Below are 14,661 nucleotides of genomic sequence, written 5' to 3' on the forward strand. Positions count from 1 at the left end.
AAGTATACTGAACTTTTACATGAAATTCGAATAAACCATCATGAAAAACTACTAAGATGACTATTAATTGGACTATTTCACTTTGTTCTGTGAATGTGGCTCAGGAGTTTGTTTTTCGCTTTATCTATGGCAGAAGTCAATGTCTGAAATGTCACTTGAAAACTGAATTATTCAGAAATAATTCTCGCAAGGTCTCTGATCTTCTCCATGTGGAAAAGGAAGGTTGAATACCCTCAAACTGAGGTTATGTTGACATGAAGGAACTTCCTCAGGTATCTTCACCCCGGATTGCTCACTCTCTCCCCATGAAGGTATATTTGCATCACATAATATTACACCATACTTGTGTAACAATATGCGGGGGTAAATCAACAACCCTGGGCAAATTCTAATTTTACACTAGAAATTAAAGTTGAACTTACATTTTCAAAAGTCTTTGACGATCAGGTCTGTAAAGTGTTTTTGCATTTTTGGAAAGTTATATAAGCATGTGGAAACGTACATTTGTTACATTTATGCAAGAGAAAGCTCTGAAGCATGTAAGATAAGCAACCAAGAATTTACAAAGTAAGTCCAGAACTACTTGTGAAAGACTCTGACTCTCACATCTTCCTGGAGTGCTCCTGTAATTCAGTGTACATTTCTACAGTAGAGAATATCTGACCTTTGTCAAGAATCAGTCCCAGTGCTTAATTTGAGCCAGTGGTTGTAAAAGAAGGACTGCTGTGCTGCTGAAGGACTGCCACTCTGCTGGACAACTGCTCTGGAAGAACTGCTTTTTGTTGTGCTGTCCTGCCTGCTTCCCTCTTTGCCTGTGTGAGAAGGACTGGCCCTGCAAGGGCTTGTCTGCTTGCCTCCTGTTTGTAGTTTCAGGGACACAAAAGATTTCCAACTACTCAACAACAGCACCTGGACTGTGCCATCTGAGGGTCTTACCCAGCCAAGTCTTTCAAACCCAGTCCTGTGCCCTTGGAAGTGGGTATAAAGTGCTGCACCATACAAAATCCATCGATCCATCTACGATGTTGTTACAGTCAGAGCCGGTGCATCTCCTTCAGTGGCAATAAATCGCAAGGATCCAGTACATTCCTTTCAAAAAGCATTGCACTTTGCCTCCATCCCCGATGCACCTCGACTTGCATGACTCAATGACAACACATCACCTACAGCCTGGAACTCGATAATAATGCATTGCCTCTTTGAATCTCATCATCGACGTCAATGCAACCACGAACTAAGGTACTGTTTCAGCAGGCCATGGCTGGTCCCTGCATCCGACCCATGCTCCATCACGGTTGGCTTGTCCTTTTGAATTTGACCCGGTCTAGCGTGACCAGAGTGCCCCAGTTTGTGATTTATGTATTTGAGCACTATAATTCAAGCAATTCTTAAAAAATTCTTAACTTCAGTTATACTTACTGAATTTTTGTCATTCTGGTCTTGTTTTGTTGATTACATTAATTTCTATTTTTCTTCTAACCAGGTGTGGTATCTTTTTGTGTGGTATCATCACTGTTTCACAGTTCGAAGTGTTGCACAAATACTTTACACATTGCGTAGGAAAGTGCCCTTTTTGCATGGTTACCCCTCACATTTTGCCTGACATCTGATGCAACCTGACTTGATGTGTCCTAGGCCCCTGCCAATCAGGTCCACACATCCCTGTGTACCATGCCTGCAACCCACTGCCCGAGGCTAAGTAAGTCACCCCTCTAGTAGGTTGCAATAGTCCTCAGGTGAGTGTACAGTGCCATGAGCCCTTTACCCCTGCAGTGGCTAAGTCCATTCTTAGACATTGTAAGTGCACTTAAGCCATAAAGGTCTGAGAGTTAGTCATTACGAACTCCACAGCTCCATAATGGCTTTACTAAACACTGGGAAGTTTGGTAGTAAACTGCTTTGCACATTAAACCCACACTGATGCCAGTGTGTGAATTAATGTATTATGCACTCAGAGGGCTTCTTAGGGATGCCCCCTGAAAAACAACCAGCCCTGGTGTGGTTCCTGAATGGCTGCCAGCCATTTGCCACCTCCATACATCCTTGTGGACCCCCGGGTATGGACCCTCAGTCTAGAAACAAAACCTATCCTGGGCAGAGGTGGCATGCCTCCTCCCCCAGGATGGGCTGGGTCCACAAAGGGGAAGCTTCACAGGCCTTCCACCTTTGGGAGTTGTCCCTGCCTTTTGCTGCCCCCTCAACTTTCTCCCACTGGTTCTGCCCCACACTTTTCATAGGAGAACCAGCGGGAAACCAAGCTAGGAAGAGAGGTGTGCCCACCTTTGCCAACCCCACCCCACAGGTCGGGGAGGCGAGTTGAAGCACACATCTCAGTCCCTTCCATCTTGGAGATGAGGGGACTCCACCAATTAGGGAGAGGCTCTTGCCCCTTACACCGGAGAGTGGCATAATAGGGGGAGTACCCATTGGTCCCAACCTGCACACCCCTCAAAAGCTCTTAAATCTAGTATTTAGGAGCAACCCTGAACCTTGCCATCTCAGATTAGAGGAAGAAAGAAGAAGGACCGAAGAGCTGTGCTGACGCAGGAAGAAGAAGAGGACACCAATTGCTTTGGCCTGAGCTCTACCGGCCTGTCCTGTCTATTACCTACCTACAGCAAGAACCCCAGAAAGTGCACAGCCAGCAACCCTCAGAGCCTGAAAGACCTGCTCTGCACTCACCTTACAGACTCTGTCTTCTGTGAGCACTGGATTTGCTCATCAAAGACTCCAAGACTAGAATCCTGATTCAGACGACTCAGCTCTTCTGCACCACTCTGCAACCGACCCCCAGGACTCATGTTCGAGTGGTCCAGCACTACAAGGAGGTCTCCCCAGTGATCCTGCTCTGGAATCTGGTGATCTCCAACATTATTCATGCCTCAAGATGATGCCTGCAGCCTAAACTTGAAGGGTTCCCTGACCGCGACCGGAGCTGGTAAGAAGAACCCTATGTCAAAAGACACCCTTGCACCCGATGCTCTACGGAATTGGGTGGCCAAACCGATGGTTTCCAGGCATCTCCCAAGAGCCTAACTTACCTCTCCAGCTGGTGAGCGTCTTCAGGAAGTCTCCCTGCCCAAGCCTGCAGCAACGTTGCCAAACCAAATGTCTGCATTGTGAAGTACAAGGTCCCCAACGCCTTCTTGCCACCCTGCACCCGGCCGCCAGATTGCAGCTGATGGTGCTGCTCCTGTCCTGATAGTTGGCCCCTGCAGTGCTGACCTTAACCCTAGGAGCTTTGCTCCCACATCTGAGTGAGCAGTCCCTAACCAAAGACCCCCTTGGCCCCCTTGGCTAACATTGGGTCCTTGCACTCTGCACCCGGCTGCCCCAGAGCAACTCGCGTGCCCATCTAGACCTTGAGGAACCTTGGTCCTTGGGGAACCTTGGACTCGTAAGTCATGTACTTACCTGAAAAACTGCCAGCACTTTTTCTCCCATAGGAACACATTTTATGAGATTTTGGGCCTAAAATGTTCTAAGTGTTTAACTGATGTTTGTATGGAGAAAATATGTCTAAACTGCAAAGATTAAAACGTCTTACTTACCATGTATTGTTAGATCCTTAGGTGTGGTATCTAGGCACACCACCCCAGTACTCAATGTAATCTGAAAGTAATCAAAACGTATCCTAAAATTAATAGCTGTGTAATTCAAACTGTTTCTTAAAGTGATACCAACTTGTAACAATTGCAAATTCATCCTCAATTGCATTTCTGTGTAAAGGTTTACAAATGAACATATAATTTACCTACCTGTACCATGTCCTGCTTGGTTCTAAAAAATGAACTATACCTTTTTAATACTTACCCAATTAGTCTGGATTCTGTCTTTAAGTGTGTGCCATCAGTCTTGATTATACCTATGTGTATTTCCGAATGTGTATGCATATCCTAGGCATAAGTGGGGCACAACGCGTTTGAAAGTTTATATCACAAATTTCCCATGGTATGAAGGGAAGCTTTATTTCCCATGTAGCAACAAAAACTAGGAAAACATTGTGTCTGTGAAACAAATATTCAAAAGCTATTAATGCAGATTTTCTGTGTTTCAGAGACTCCACACATGTTGAAAACCAGGGAAATTTCTCAAAAGTATAATTTTCCATTGCGTACATACATGAGGGAAGTTGTAAGTTTTGGGGAATTGGCCCCTTCTTCCCATCACATTATTGTGAGGGGGATTATTTTCTATAGATTAGGTAATGGAGTCTAAAGAAGATAGAGATCACACATAATTGAACTCACAAATGTAGCCATAAGAATGATATATAGCTTCAAAGTTATTGACTGCGTAAAAGTCTGTGACATGAAACTGTGCCGTTAAAATCTGTCATCCTTGAAGACCAAACTATGGGCCCGATTCACAAAGGTAAAGTTAGACCAAAAGCCTACCTTTGTGAATTTCAAAAAGTAGTAAAGTTAGACTTTTTGTCCAAGTTTATCTTTGTAAATACTGAAAAGTAGTAAACTTACACAAATGTGTAAGTTTAGATGTGTGAATCGGGCCAAATATTTGTAACTATACAAAGGTGCAAAGTTCGGCACCTTGGCACAGCTTTGCCCGTGAGCCAACATTGAAAAAGCAAACGATTTTTAAACTATTTGCCCTATTAATGTTTTCAATTCTTGTATAAAAATTACATCGATTTTTCACTAAGCCTACATTTTGTGATGTATGCAGGCGCTAATTTTATTATCAACATTAGCAACATGGACACATTTTGTAATTTCCAACACCCATAAATATAACACAAAATTACATTCACAACTCTATCTTATCGCAAAGAACATTGAAAATGGATAAATCATTAAAAAAAATAATAGAAAAAACAGAGAATTGATTATTGAATATTTTGTCAATATATTAATTTCAGTTATTGCATGATTATCTATTTTTAAGTGTAAGTATACATATATTGCCAATATAATCCAAGTAACAATATGTAACCATGACTAATTTCTGAAAGAGTTAGTGGAGATTTAAGAGGAAATTTCTTAGATAAGTCAAGATCATCCCGCAGTGATAGCATTGTATGCCGGGTTGCCAATGTCAATGAACCATGACCGTCAAAAATGTCTTAATGTTCAGTGTTGCAGTTGGGTTCCTCCCATTGAGGACACCCGGATTTTTAGCTTTTTGGAGCTTTTTACTATGGGTGAGTCTCAATACATGTGTCTCGCCTGTGGTAATTACATGACAAATGGATTGTGCATGTTTCCGCCAGTGTGGGTCTTTTAAGATAAGGCTGCTGTGACGCAGCAAGGGTACGGGGCACTTAGCTAGTTACACATGTGCATGTGTGTACACAAGTGTGCACATGTGTGCCGGCTACACGGGGGAGGCTCCTGATGTGCGCAGCATGGTAACTGCCGACAGGTAGCCTGACGCAGAAGGAACTCTGCAGGTTTAGATACTGATCTGGGGTATGCCTTATAATGTTAGTGTACACTAATAGGGAAAGTCGGTGTGATTTGCTGTTTTGTCTATAGTGACACTTTGGTATACCCATAGGGGGAAAACTGCCTTAGAATGCAGTTTTTGTTTCCTTTGTTTTACAGAGAACCGTGAAGTATCACAAAGGGATGTAACCTGTGCAAGAAAGATTACACTACTTTGGAGGTGAGGAGGCCTGCTGCAACTCCCTCTGGTGGCTAGAGCTAGCCACCAGGAGTAAAATGCCCATAATCATTAAAATTGCCCCCCAATGGTCACGAGTTATTGCATTTTAAAGCTTGGTGACCTTTGACTATTTTACCGTCCTGTGGACCCCACTCCCCAAAACAAATGGAGGATGGGGGAGCACCAGCACCCCCTCCATGGCGGTGGCCTCGCACTCATTCCACCATGGCATGTCTGGAGGGAGTAGGGTGGCCACCACAGAAAGAAGTACTCTGCCCGCAAGAGTAGGCAGGGAGAAAAATGCTTCCAGCTTCCGTGGCCGCCGGCGACGCTGTGATGGGTGGCCTCCCCCAACTGCCCACAATTTAAGGAGGCATGGGGAAGCCTGTGTGGTACCAGGTACCCCTCAAAAATGCAAAAAACACAAAAGGAAAGCTCTCCTGGCACAGCGGGAGAACCACTGCTAAAATATTCATTGCTCCTGACTGGAGAGCCACTTATGCACTGTGGGGCTTTTTCATGTGAGCATATTTTTCCCCATGTGGTGGCCCCAGGATGACAAAGGCGCCACCAACATGACCTAAGAAGTGTGAAGGGACTGCAGGACTGCAGCAACTCCACCTACATTTTTTTTTAAAGTACGACTCTAAGTTTGCATGGTCACCAAAACAAAGCCCAGGCTAGGATTTTGTTTAATGATTTAAAGCATTCCCAAGGCTGAAGCTTTTGCTCTACAGTTGCGAGTGCTGTGCTTTCTAGGGGCTTGTTCCATGGTTGCAGTTATTGTGGTCTCAAGGTGTATAAAGGAGACAGATATGCTTAATCACTCTCTAGCTGTCAAGTCTACTGTTGCAAGTAATGTAATCAAAATGTGATGCCCTGTTGGGGCTGCTTTTATAATTGTATTTTCATGGTTGGAAAGTTTATAAAAAAGTACACAGATGCATTTTTTATTTATTTTAAATGTTTTATTGAAATAATAATGTTGAGGATAATTATTGATCCCAGTGGATATGCTTTATTAACAGTAATAAGTGCATTTACACGTGATTATTATGATTGATGATTGCATTTACTTGCAAAATGAAGTCTTTAGCATATGGTTTGAAGCTCTTGAACCTTTGACCAAGCCAATATACTTACCTTATAAGTTTGTATGACCCCCTTTAGGGGGTCAAAGGTGATTATGTAATGTCATCTATGGTATTTTCCATCTGCCAATGTACATATTTGTAAATTACTGCACAGTATTTAGTAGTGTGTGTGTGTAATAAATGTACTTTTCCTTTTTCTAAAGAAAAAGCATGGACTGAACAATTTACTGAGTGTTAATAATGCATACCAACTAAAGGTAATTACTAGCTCAACTGAGTAGACTTTGGACTGCTCTGCTTAGCTAACCTGAGCAAGTCAAGTGCTCCAATGGGATGCTCGGTCCCCAGTAAATGAAAGTCCATGATCCTTTGTCAAGAACAAATTCTGTTTTTGCCATTGTGCTCTCACAGGAAAGCATACATCACTGCTTGCTTGGCATTTGGAGACATATGGGCCACAACAAAGCTGAATCAATGGTTTGTGTATTTCAGCATCTTCACATGAGTCATGAGACCTAAGTTAATGGCTTTAGAGGAAGAACACATTGGCAAGCCTAGGAATAATATTCAGCAGTGTTTCTCAGTAAGATAGAATATATTGGTAGCTAGGTCAAAGTATCAGCATACTCTGTATCACGCAGGTGGAACTCTTGAGTACGTAATGCTGTCACATGAGCTAGTAAGCTAGTTGTACTCCCAATCAGCTACGTCCCCCAGCCATCCATTGCCTTCCACCAGTCACTGTTTCCCACTCCCACCGACTTTCCCGCTCCTTTCACATATGTTATGTTATGTTGAAAGGAATTGGAAGCAGCCGGGTCATAGAAGACTGCACCACCAGAACTAGCCACTAGCAATATGCGAAATTGCCCACCTCAAAAGATCTGCTGCTTGTAGATCACAAATATACTCTTGACAATTGGTTTGAATGAGAGGCAATATAAAAGCAAATGTAATAAAATATAAAGTAATAAATCAAACAAAAAACATTTCGCATGTGAGTGTTTTCTGGTCTTTTATTTTCTGTTGCACTGGCTGTTTTTAAATGAAGTGCAACAGAAAATAAAAGACCAGAAAACACTCACATGCGAAATGTTTTTTGTCGATATATTACTTTATATTTGATTACATTTGCTTTTATATTGCCTCTCATTCAAACCAATTGTCAAATGTTATGTTATGTTATATACTTTTTCTGGTGCACATACACCAAACGGTCTCTTGGTGCTAGATAACAGAACTACCACACACCACTTGCAGTTCCAATCATAGGACTTTTTAGAAACCCCAGTTTTCAGAAGCTGTCTAAATCTGATGTAGCAGGAGGAATCCTAATTTCAACTGGCATGGAATTCCTTATTCAAGGGCCGAGTATGGAAAATCTTGAACCACCAAGTCCTTTCTTTTTAATAGGGAGACTGATTAGCAGATTCAGACGAGAGGATCTTAAATTGTGTCTTGGTGTATATTTTTGAATGGAGCTGAAATGAACGCTGGATTGTTGCCATATAAAGATGTAAAGATAATGCAACCAGTCTTAAATACTGTGCACTGTTTTACCAGGAGCCAATGCAGTTCCCTCAATAGGGGAGTAATATGGCATTTCCTACGTTATTGCTAAAGTAGCTTGGCAGCCTCTTGTACCAGTTGTAGCCTATGGTTAAGGCCCTCTGGAAGACCTAAACAGAGGGATTCGCATAATATAACCTAGAGATCACCAGTGCCATTATTACCTGAATGAGGGCTTCAAAGGTAAGAAATGTACAGAATGTTCTTCTTTTGCGCAGTTGTAGGAAACAAGATGATATAACTGCTCCTATTTGGGTTTCATGGACAAAATATTGTCGATCAAAACCCCAAGGCTCTTGACTGATCTCTTGGGCTGGAGAGGGGTGCCCATTTCTGCTGGCTAAAAACTATGGGACATGTTAGCAAGGGCCAGATCGCCGCTTTATTGGCACATTTTGCCGATAAAGCGGCGATTTTTTTATCGCCCAATTACCAAGCTGTCGCTAACAGCAGTTAACGACAGCTTCCAGACCATAGCGACCGGTTTGGGGCCCGCTTTGCATGTCAGCGATATTTATCACTAATGACATGCAAAGTGGGCGTACCCAAACTGGTAGCGACTGAGAGCAGTCGCTAACACAGCTATCGCCTATTAGCAATACCCGCGGCACGATAAAAAAAGCGCGCTAACCGCAATTAGCGCCAGGATTTTACACCTGTTAAAAACCTGACTTAGCCATAATAGTCAATGGGAGGTGGATTCTACAGCTAAGTCCCCACCTGCCTATTAGCGAGATTTTCCTTAGCGATAGGATTTTTATCGCTGGAAATCTCACGTTGAAGATGGGATTCACCGCTATCGCTGGATTTTTATCGCCGTGGAGATAAACGTTGGTAATACAGCATTATCTCCGTGATAGAATCCAGTGATAGGAGGCGATAAAAAATATCGCGCTAAGCGCAGTTTGCGATAATTATCGCAAGTTGTTGCTAATATGCCCCTATGTAATGTATCAGGCTTGGTACTGACAATGTTGATTTCTGTCTCGTCGAAATTTAACTTCAGCTGATTGCGGTTCAACCAGTCCCTGATAAACAGCAGTGTATTTTGAAAGGCAGGTTGAAATTCCAGCAAAGGTCGATCGCAAACAGCAGTTGCATTTCATCTGCATAAACATAAAACGTCATCTTTATCAGAGTGTTTACCACAGGACGTATGAATAAATTAAATATGTGGGGTGACAGAGAGGACCCTTGGGGTACTCCACAAGAGAGTTGGACCATTGGGGAGCCGAAAGGGTATAAACGGACTGACTGGCAGTGGTCTTTCAAAAGGGATATTATCCAGTCGGCTCTGAGTCCTGGAGGCGTGTGGTTCTGACACGGTCGATCAACAGATCATGGTCGACCATGTCAAAGGCCTAATGTATTTATGCCTTGACTCTTTCTGTCCTCTGCTCTCCATCCTCTATGTTGCTTCTTGGCTTATCTCTTTGCCTCGTTACCTTGTATTTTCACCCTTTGCTTTAGCTGTTTACCTCTTTAGTGGTCTGTTTGCCTCTTTGTTTGTCTGTTTGCCTCTTTGCTGTCTGCTGCCTTTCTGTTTTTGTCTGTTTGCTGCTTTGCTTTATCTGTTCGCCTCTTTGCCTTATCTGTTTGTCTGTGTGGTTGTTTTTTTGCCTGTAGTTTGCCTCTTAATTTGGCCCGTTTGTCTCTTTCTGGTATATCTGTTTGCCTCTGACCTCTATTGTCCGAGGCCTTCCTGCTGGTTCGGCTGCCTCTCCTGCTCTTTACCACACTTGCGCTCCCCTGCTGCCACTCTCGCCTTGCTTCCTGACTCTTGCTAACCCCACCCATTGCCACCCAGTGCCTCTCCAATCTCTCAGGATGTCGTTGTGCTACCCTATTGAGCAGGTCCTCTGATGCAGCTCTCCCCTTCGCGCTCCTGAACAGCTACTTTCCTCAGCAGTCCGTTGCTTTCAGCCAACTACTGTTTCCCACTCCTGCTGCCTTTTCCACTTCTCTCGCCTATTGCCTTCTTGCCTTATCTATTTATGTCCTCTGTCGTCTGCTCGCTTTTCTCTGTGTTGCCCCTTGGCTTGTCTGTTTGTATCTTTGCCTTGTCTGCTCACCGTTTGCTTTAGCTGTTTGCCTCTTTGGGTGTCTCTTTGCCTCTCGGTTTTTGTCTGTTTGCCTTTTTGCTTGTCTTTGCTTTATATGTTTGCCTCTTTGTGTCCCTTTGCCTCTTTGCTTTGTCTGTTTGGCTCTTTGATTTATCTGTTTACCTCTGTGGTTGCCTGTTTGCCTCTTTGGTTGTCTGTTTGCCTCTTAATTTGGTCTGTATGTATGCTTTGGGTATATTTGTGTGCCTCTGTCCTCCATTCTCTGTGTTCTTCCCGCTGGTTCCGGTTGCCTTTCCAGCTCTTTCTCGTGCTCCCCTGCTGCTGGAAACATGCCAAACTCAGGCCAGCACTCAAAATACCATCGCCGACAGAAACAAACCATAATAAGTACTGGCCAATCTCTTTGCTTCCATTCCCAGCCAAAGCACTCGAAAAGACTACCAACAGGCAATTCACAACACACCTGGGGCAAAACCAGCTACTGTATGCCTCCCAATCTGGCTTCTGCAGCAATCACAGCATCAGACTGCCCTGATCGCAACCACCGATGACTTACGAACCATCCTCGACCAAGGAGAATCAGCAGTCCTGATCCGGCAGCTTAAGACACCATATCCCAACACGCGCTGATCAAAAGACTCTACCACATTGGCATCCAAGAAGATGCACTCAGTCAGATCACCTCTTTGTCACCGGAAGAATACAGAGGGTCCGCCTACTACCTTTCACATTCGAACCCAAGGATATTGTCTAAGGTCCCCCCAGGGCTCAACTCTACGGTCGTAAATGTATACATGACCCCTCTGGCCAACATTGTTACATCCAACGTCCTCAATATAATATCCTACGCAAATTACACCCAACTCATTGTCTCCCTCACAGATGACCCTATTACCACCAGAGCCCAATTTCCATAGATGCATGGCAAGCGTCGCCCAGCCCAACTGCCTGAACATGGACAAGACAGAAGTACCTAATCTTTGGTAACAACAGCAACCCCTGAAATGACTCCTGGTGGCCTTCAGACCTTGGACTCACAACCATACCCGCAGATCAAGCCAGAAACCTCACAATCGTCATTGATAACAAATTCATCATGAAATGAGAGATCAACCCCGTCTCCTCTGCCTACTTTCTCACTTTACACATGCCACAGAGAATCTTCAAGTGGTTAACCTGCACACCAGATGTACTGTGACACAGGCCCCCATCACCAGCTGGCTGGACTATAGCAATGCTCTCAACTTCGGAATTACCGCACACCTCCTACAGACACTTTAAAACATACAGAAAGCCACAGCCAGACTCGTCCTAGACCTCCACTAACAAACTCACATCACACCCAACCTCAGGCAACTCCACTGGCTCCTCGTATAGAAGAGGTGCTAATTCAAGCTGCTGACCCACACACACAAGGCTCTAAACAACCAAGGACCCGCCTACATCAACAACCGTCTGAACTTCCACCAACCGTCAAGAAGATTTCGCTCTGCCTCCTTATCACTGGCCCACACTCCCCGTATCCACCGAAGCAGAAATGGAGGACGCTCCTTCTCCGACATTGCTGGAACAGCCTCCTCATGCAGCTCCACACCATCACCTCAGTGCCTGAATACCCTATCTGGTGATTAGCAGTGCTTTATAAATCCTGATTGATTGCTTGAATGTTAGAATCAGATCCAGCTTCACCCACATCCTTGTTTAAATAAAAGAGACATTTAGTTATGCTTTATTATCCTTATTTCTTTGCTGTGGATATCTGGTATCATTGACTGGTGAATTAATTGAGACCAGCTGACTAGCCTCCAGGGGGCAGATTTATGTTCCCTGGCGCATCCCTGCAAATCAGCATGGATGCGCCAGGGAAGATGCGTCACGCAAGTTTGCCCTTGCGCCACCGCAGATGAGCCGCATTTACAATGCGGTGCATCGTGGCGCAAGGACAAGGAGATGCGTGACTCATCTGCCGGCGTAAGGTTGGCGCAGTGCTGAAGTTGTGTATCAAGCGCGACGCAACTCCAGCACTGTTCCAACCTACCCTATCCCTAACATGGTGCGTCAAGCCTTACGCCTACTTCAAGCAGGTGCAGGGTTTTGACGCATCAGCGTTGGGAAAGTGACTCAGTGAAATCTTATAGATTTCACTGAGTCACTTTTCAGGGGCGTTCCTGCGACGGAACGCCCCCCCACCCTGTGTCGAAACGCCCACATGAAACCTGACGCAGGTTTCACGTGGCGCAAGGGCTTTACACCGTGACGCATCTCCATAGATGCATCACGATGTAAATAGGGCGCAACATGGTGCAGGGTTTACGCCGCCGCTGCGTCACAAAAGTGACGCAACGGCGGCGTAAAAGGGGCGCAAGTCTGATATAAATCTGCCCGCAGGTCTTTAGTTGTATGTACTCTGATTAAAAAACATTTAAGCCTACTTTTCCATTCATGCCACTTTGTTAAATCAACTTTATTTGTGAAAATGTTATGAGCATGAATAATGAAGGGGTAGGTACTCCTAGAAACCTAATAAACACAATCTGACTAGGTCACAACCTAGTACCAAGTTAATCTCCACTTAACCACTGAGACTTATGGCACAAGCAGCAAGCAATTGACCTAAGTTCAAAATGTACCAAACAACATAGGAGTTACTAACATAACGCAATAAAATATTAAAGCCAATTTAGAAACACTGAAAAATATTTCTGTAAGCAACATTTTTTTTAAACCTTGTAATTGGATCAGAAGCCAGAGAAATTGATTTTTAAAGTGTTAAAGCAAAAATTAGATGAAACTACTAAGTACAACTTGAAATAATGTTTGCAGTAGTGTTGGACGTAGGCATGATTTCAAGTCAACTCTGATGGAGCATGGTTGGCAAGCCTAGCAGGTTACACCTGGTCAAAGTTTTTATCGTTGTGCTTTTTCGATTTTCAAAATCCTCCTATAGAGCAAGGCAGGATGCTGAAGCCAACAAGAGTCACACGAAGTAGGATATGTCATCGCCTATCTCCAGCTGAAGCCTTCAGTTCTGTGGTCAAAAGCTCTTTGTGGGATCAGGTTGGTTCCACACCATTGCAGTTATTTGCCAATGGTATAACTGTGCAAGCTCACATCTTAAAACGTAGTCACTTTTTAGTTCTCAAAATCCTTCGGCGGGGAAAGTTGGATGCTGTGAGGAAGAGGGTTGTTGGTTGACATGGGTGTGATCCCTGGTCAAGCAGCAACGACAATTGTTGTCAGGGTGAGGCACAAAACAACCCTAAATGAATCTGTGTTCAGCCCTCTGGTAGCTTGGCACAGAACAGTCAGGTTCCACTTAGAGGCAATGTGTAAAGTATTTGTGCAACACTTCAAACAGTAATTAAGTGAAAAAAAACACATTGAGGAACTCAACCAAGTTAGAAAAATAGAACTTTCTTTAATAAAATGACAAAAATCCAATCAGTAGAACTGCAAGTATGCAGTTTTAAAGATTTTAGTTAAAATAGCACCAAAAAGCACAGAGCACCAACTGTGGATAGCTGGCCACGCCAGACCAGGACAAAGTCAGAAGCTCAGGCCAACCGTGATGAAGAGCGGGTAAGCTACAGGGATTCAAGTAGGAAAGCTTAACCCAGTACCTTGAATCCTGGTTTGCTGAGAGTTGTGAGGATCCACGTCGAAGATGCGTCGCACAGCAAAAGCGATGCATCAATGACGAGATGCAGGGAGACTGCAATGTAAAGGCCTGCGTTGTCATCGAGAATTTCGTAGACGAGGCTTTTTCCGATATGAAGTCCGGCATTGAGGATGTGTCGCGCAGTAGGGCAATGCGTCTGTTCTGAGGAGCTGCATATTCCATAGTCATCGTCGAGGTTGGCGTCGACGTCGGATGCAAAGGCCTGCACCTTGAATGCATCAAGCAGTGGCTGTTCCGAAGGCAATGCAGGCTGTGGCTGCTATGCATATCTTTGAGAAGGTCCAAATAACACACTAGCGTAGATGTGTTGGTTCTGCTTGTGGTTGCGCCACGCAGCAGAGGGGATGTGTCAGTTCGGCTGCATTCACACAGGCTAGCAAAGCCCCTTAATCCCACTTCTAAGGGTCTAAGACTGGGGTGACACCACTTGGCATGGTAAACTCACAGATGGCAGAGTCCAGGTGCAGGTGCAGGTGCAAGGTTGTTAGATGCCTGTTATGTCCCTGAGTTTTCGGATCAGGAGGCCAGCCAACTAGCCCTTGGAATCACTCTGGGTTCTGGGTTCAAAGATGCAGTTCCAGCCCTTCTTACCCAGGCAAGAGGACAGCAGGCAGAAAATCAGCACATCAGG

Source organism: Triturus cristatus, chromosome 3_2 (assembly GCF_964204655.1).
Source record: "Triturus cristatus chromosome 3_2, aTriCri1.1, whole genome shotgun sequence".
NCBI lineage: Eukaryota > Metazoa > Chordata > Amphibia > Caudata > Salamandridae > Triturus > Triturus cristatus.